We start from the raw sequence: 7,010 nt of genomic DNA on the forward strand, positions 1-7,010 counted from the left end.
ATGGAAACATTAGCAATACAGTAGCTACAGTACTGTACAATACAGCTGAAGGTTTAAAAAATGTGCACTCTTTTTGGTGAGAAGCTGTATGGTCCACAGTGCAGATCAGGATACAGTACTTTTGCCAATGGTCACTGCATGATAGCGATGAGAAAAAGTAAACAAAAATGATTATTGTACAGTAGGTCAGACAACTTACCATACAGTAGTGTACAGTAGATTAAAATGACATTCAGTGTTATTGTTTTACAGTACTCAGTATGAATCTACTGTATACTGTTCAGTACATACAGTACTGCAGTTTTTTTCAGTAAGTCTTTACTCAACAACTATATTAGACTATGACATCAGCATGCATTGAAACTGAAAATAATTTACATTTACTGTATACAGTATTTACAGTAGAACCATCTACAGTACTGTACAGTCTTGTTACAGAGTGCCAAACAGTACAGTATCACAAACTTGCATTCTTCAATGCAGCTACTGGATAACTGCCAACAGTTCCTCTTCCTTCTCCAGCCCAACAAACTCCACTTTACCGAAATACTCAGTATGGGTGTTCAAAAGTTCAATGCATGTTGTTACAAGTACAATACAGTATTGTTCACAACATTTCCTACTTCATGTACAGTAGTATCAGGTTTCGTGTAGGCTATTGGGGATGCAGTCAGGATGCCGGTGTTGATATCTCGAACAGGTCAAGATATTGACGTTGGAATCCGGAAGGTAAGTAAAAAGGTTTGTGTTAGGGTTAGGCCGGGGTTGGGGGGTGTAGGTTTAGGGACCTCCTGGGCTGGGTTAGGCACGAACTGGGGATGGTTAGGCAATAGGAGGTAAGGTTAGGCACTTACCGGAGGGTTAGGGTTAGGCACAAGAAGGGACGGTTAGGGTCAGGTACCGTAGGGTTAGGCATCAAGGGGAGGATTAGGGTGAAGATTAGGATTAGAAAAAAAATGTCAGCCATTTTTGTGTTGACCATTATTGTGTCGACCTTTAGTCCATTTCGACCTATTGACTGTCTAACATCTAGGGGTCTATTTACTAAGCAGTGTTAGGAGACAGAGTGAAAAGTGATAGGAGCTGATTGGCTGGCACCTTATCACTTTCTTAACTGTCATTTTTCAAACACAGCCTGTGAGATGGCATGTAGGAGCTGATTGGCTGGCACATTATCACAGACATCACTTTTCACTTTGTCTCCTAACACTGCTTAATAACTAGACTCCCTAGTGTCTATCTACACATTGTCTACTTTTTTACTGTACTGTAGATCTTTCAATCTACACCCAGGCACCACCGGGGGAGGGTTACAGTACTTACTGGCCCCTGTCCAGTGGCAAATGCAGGATTTTAAAAGGGGGGTTTCTTAATACAGAACCAATGGAAAAACTATTAACCACAATAATATATGGTCATTGAACTTTTTTGCGGACTTCTAGTATCCCGCCACCAGTACACATTAATCTTAATAGGAAAATAATAATCACAATGGCCCCCACAGGCAAAAACACACACACATTGATCCCCACAGAATAAAGAGAAAACATATTGGCCACAACAGGAAAAAATAAAACAGGAAAACACAGGAAAAAAATTAAAATAATTGGCCCCCACAGGAAAAAAAAATTAAACTTGGGAGGGGGTAGGGTGGACAGTGTGTGTCCCTGGGGGCTGGGGAATGTGTGATATGGTGGATAGTGTATGTTCCTGTGTTGGGGGGTACTCTGTCTAGGTAGCCAAAGAGGGTGATGTAGCAGAGGATGATAGGATGTAACAGAGGGTGATGTAGCAGAAGATGATAGTGTGTAACAGAGAGTGATGTAGCAGAGAAGGATAGTGTGTAAAAGAGGGTGATGTAGCAAAGGATAATAGGATGTAACAGAGGGTGATGTAGCAGAGATTAGTGTGTAACAGAGGGTGATGTAGCAGAGGAAGATAGTGTGTAACAGAGGATGATGTAACAGAGGATGATAGGGTGTAACAGAGGGTGATGTAGTAGAGGATAGTGTGTAACAGAGGGTGATGTAGCAGAGGAATATAGTGTGTAACAGAGGGTGATGTAGCAGAGGATAGTGTGTAACAGAGGGTGATGTAGCAGAGGATAGTGTATGTCCCTAGGGTGATGTAGCAGAGGAGGATAGTGTGTAACAGAGGGTGATATAGTAGAGGATAGTGTGTAACACTAGTGGTGATGTAGCAGAGTAAAGTGTATGACAGAGGCTGATGTAGCAGTGGATAGTGTGTAACAGAGGGTGATGTAGCAGAGTAGGATAGTGTGTAACAGAGGGTGATGTAGTAGAGCAGGATAGTGTGTAACAGAGGGTGATGTAGTAGCAGAGGCTAGTGTATAACAGAGGGTGATGTAGCAGAGGATAGTGTATAATAGAGGGTGATGTAGCAGAGAATAGTGTATAACAGAGGGTGATGTAGCAGAGGAGGATAGTGTGTAACAGAGGGTGATGTAGCAGAGGAAGATAGTGTGTAACAGAGGGTGATGTAGCAGAGGATGCAAGGGTGTAACAGAGGATAGAGTATAACAGAGGCTGATGTAGCAGAGGAGGATAGTGTGTAACAGGCTGATGTAGCAGAGGAAGATAGGGTGTAACAGAGGGTGATGTAGCAGAGGAGGATAGTGTGTAACAGAGGGTGATGTAGCAGGGGATGATAGTGTGTAACAGAGGGTGATGTAGCAGAGGAGGATATGGTGTAACAGAGGGTGATGTAGCAGAGAAGGATAGGGTGTAACAGAGGGTGTGGTAGCAGAGGATGAAAGTGTGTAACAGAGGGTGATGTAGCATAGGATAGTGTATAACAGAGGGTGATGTAGCAGAGGAGGATAGTGTGTAACAGAGGTTGATAGATGAAGCAGAGGGTAGTGTATAACAGAGGGTGATAGATATGGTAGAGGATAATGTTTAACAGAGGTTGATAGATGTAGCAGAGGATAGTGTGTAACAGAGGGTGATGTAGCAGAGGAGGATTGTGTGTAACAAAGGGTGATGTAGCAGAGGAGGATAGTGTGTAACAGAGGGTGATGTAGCAGAGGTGGATATTGTGTAACAGAGGGTGAGATAGCAGACAGTGTCATAACTACGGCCCCTGCAGACCCCGCAGTGGCTTGGGGAAGCCGGGGGCCATTGCTTCACCACTGCATGATTGAGCACGCTGGCCTCTGAAGTGATCTCTTCAGAGGCCAGCGTTCCCAGTCATGCAGTGCGCGGGTGACATCATGATGTCACCCGCGCGCTGAGGAACCTGTGCTGCCATGCCTGCTGGATCATGTTAGATCCAGTCAGCACGGCACTGTGAAGGACAGCGCGGATGGCGGCGAGTCAGGTAAGTACTGGGGAGAGGGCTCAATTACAAGGGCCACCGCATAAGGGACGTCTACATAAGGGGGCACTGCATAAGGGGGGCCTGCATAAGGGGGCACTGCTACAGAGGGGCCTGCATAAGGGGACACTGCTACAGGAGGGCCTGAATAAGGGGGCACTGCTACAACGGGGCCTGCATAAGGGGGCACTGCTACAGGAGGGCCTGCATAAGGGGGCACTGCTACAAGGGGGCCTGCATAAGGGGGCACTGCTACAAGGGGGCCTGCATAAGGGGGCACTGCTACAAGGGGGCCTACATAAGGGGCACTGCTCCAGGGGGGCCAGCATAAGGGGCACTGCTCCAGGGGGGCCTGCTTAAGTGACACTGCTACAGGGGACATTGCATAAGAGGCACTACTACAGGGGGCATTGCATAAGGGGCACAACTACAGGAGGAGTACTACAGAGGGCACTGTATTAGAGGCACGGTGTGGCATAATTTGTTATAAGGGCATTATTCTGTGTCATTATGTTATACGTGGCATTATTTTGTGGCATACTGTGTAAGGGCATTGCTGTGTGGCATAACGTGTTGTAAGGGGCATTACTTATTGTGTCATAAGGGACGTTACTGTATCATGAAACCACACACCATAAACGTCAGCTTTTCGTGTGATTGTTGTATAGCCGGGGAGGGGGGGGGGGAGGCGCATCTGAAACTTTTTGGCAGGGGGGAGCAAAATCTATAGTTAGGCCACTGGTAGCAGAGGTGGATAGTGTGTAACAGAGGGTGATGTAGCAGAGGCCGATAGGGTGTAACAGAGGATGATGTAGCAGAGAAGGATAGTGTGTAAAAGAGGGTGATGTAGCAGAGGATGATAGGGTGTAACAGAGGGTGATGTAGCAGAAGATGATAGTGTGTAACAGAGAGTGATGTAGCAGAGAAGAATAGTGTGTAAAAGAGGGTGATGTAGCAAAGGATGATAGGGTGTAACAGAGTGTGATGTAGCAGAGGATAGTGTGTAACAGAGGGTGATGTAGCAGAGGATAGTGTATAACCGAGGGTGATGTAGCAGAGGAGGATAGTGTGTAACAGAGGGTGATGTAGCAGAGGAGGATAGTGTGTAACAGAGGGTGATGTAGCAGAGGGTAGTGTATAATAGGGGGTGATGTAGCAGAGGAGGATAGTGTGTTAAATAGGGTGATGTAGCAGAGGATGATAGGGTGTAACAGAGGGTGATGTAGCAGAGACGATAGTGTGTAACAGAGGGTGATGTAGCAGAGGATGATAGTGTGTAACAGAGGGTGATGTAGCAGAGGATGATAGGGTGTAACAGAGGGTGATGTAGCAGTGAAGGATACGGTGTAACAGAGGGTGATGAAGCAGAGGATGATAGTGTGTAACAGAGGGTGATAGGGTGTATTAGGGAGATGTAGTTGAGGAGGATAATGTGTAACAGAGGATGATGTAGCAGAGGATAGTGTATAACAGAGGGTGATGTAGTAGAGAAGGATAGTGTGTAACAGAGGGTGATGTAGCAGAGGATGATGTAGTAGAGGAGGATAGTGTATAACCGATGGCGATGTAGCATAGGATGATAGTGTGTAAAAGGGTGATGAAGCAGAGGAGGATAGTGTGTAACAAAGGGGGGTGCAGCAGAGGATGATAGGGTGTAACAGAGGGTGATGTATTAGAGGAGGATAGTGTGTAACAGAGGGTGATGTAGTAGAGGGTGATGTAGCAGAGAAGGATAGGGTGTAACAGAGGATAATGTCGCAGAGGATGGATAGTGTGTAACAAAGGGGGATGCAGCAGAGGATGATAGGGTGTAACAGAGGATGATGGTAGCAGAGGAGGATAGTGTGTAACAGAGGGTAACTACGGCCCCCCGCAGCCCCTACGGTGGCTTGGGGGCACCGGGTGCCATTGCTTCACCACTGCATGACTAAGCACGCTGGCCTCTGAAGTGATCTCTTCAGAGGCCAGTGTTCCCAGTCATGCAGTGGGTGGGTGACGTCATGATGTCACCTGCGCGCTGAGGAGCCTGTGCTGCCGTGCCTGCTGGATCATGTTAGATCCAGTCAGCGCAGCAGTGTGAAGGACAGTGCGGATGTCGGCGAGTCAGGTAAGTACTGGGGAGTGCGGGATCAATTACAGGGGTTACCGCATAAGGGACGCCTGCATAAGGGGGCACTGCTACAGGTTGACCTGTATAAGGGGGCACTGCTAAAATGGGGCCTGCATAAACGGGCACTGCTACAGGGGGGCCTGCATAAGGGGGCACTGCTACAAGGGGGCACTGCTACAGGGAGGCCTGCATAAGGGGGCAATGCTACAGGAGGGCCTGCATAAGGGGGCACTGCTCCATGGGGGCCTGCATAAGGGGGCCTGCATAAGGGGGCACTGCTACAGGAGGACCTGCATAAGGGGCACTGCTCCAGGGGGGCCTGCATAAGGGGCACTGCTCCAGTGGGGCATGCATAAGGGGCACTACTACAGGGGACATTCCATAAGGGGCACTACTACAGGGGGCATTGCATAAGGGGCACAAATACAGCAGGACTACTGCAGGGGGCATTGTATATGAGGCACGGCATGGCATAATTTGTTATAAGGGCATTACTCTGTGTCATTATGTTATACGTGGCATTATTTTGTGGCATAATGTGTAAGGGCATTACTGTGTGACATAACGTGTTGTAAGGGGCATTACGGTGTGGCATAATGTGTTATAGGGGTGTTAAGGCGTGGCATAATTTGTTACAAGGGCATTATAGTGTGGCATAATGTTTATAATGGGCATTACTTATTGTGTCATAAGGGACGTTACTGTATCATGAAACCACACTCCGTAAACGTCATCTTTGGGTGTGTTTGTTTTATGGCCGGGGAGGGGGGGGCGCATCTGAAACTTTTTGGCATGAGGGAGCAAGATTTACAGTTGCGCCACTGGTAGCAGAGGAGGATAGTGTGTAACAGAGGGTGATGTAGCAGAGGATGATAGTGTGTAACAGAGCGTGATGTAGCAGAGGATAGTGTATAACAAAGGGTGCTGTAGCAGAGGGTAGTGTATAATAGGGGGTGATGTAGCAGAGGAGGATAGTGTGTTAAATAGGGTGATGTAGCAGAGGATGATAGGGTGTAACAGAGGGTGATGTAGCAGAGACGATAGTGTGTAACAGAGGGTGATGTAGCAGAGGATGATAGGGTGTAACAGAGGGTGATGTAGTAGTGAAGGATAGGGTGTAACAGAGGTTGATGTTGCAGAGGATGATAGGTTGTAACAGAGGGTGCTGCAGCGGCGGGGATAGTGTGTAACAGAAGGTGATGTAGCAGAGGATGATAGGGTATAACAGAGGGTGATGTACAGAGGAGGATAGTGTGTAACAGAGGGTGATGTAGCAGAGGGGGATAGGGTGTAACAGAGGGTGATGTAGCAGAGGAGGATAGGGTGTAACAGAGGGTGATGTAGCAGAGGAGGATAGGGTGTAACAGAGGGTGATGTAGCAGAGGAGGATAGGGTGTAACAGAGGGTGATGTAGTAGAGGATAGTGTGTAACAGAGGGTGATGTAGCAGAGGAAGATAGTGTGTAACAGAGTGTGATGTAGCAGAGGATAGTGTATAACAGAGGGTGATGTAGCAGAGGAGGATAGTGTGTAACAGAGGTTGATAGATGTAGCAGAGGCTAGTG

The sequence above is a fragment of the Taudactylus pleione genome, unplaced genomic scaffold (genome assembly GCF_031769625.1).
Source record: "Taudactylus pleione unplaced genomic scaffold, aTauple2 ptg000026l, whole genome shotgun sequence".
NCBI classification, from domain to species: Eukaryota; Metazoa; Chordata; class Amphibia; order Anura; family Myobatrachidae; genus Taudactylus; species Taudactylus pleione.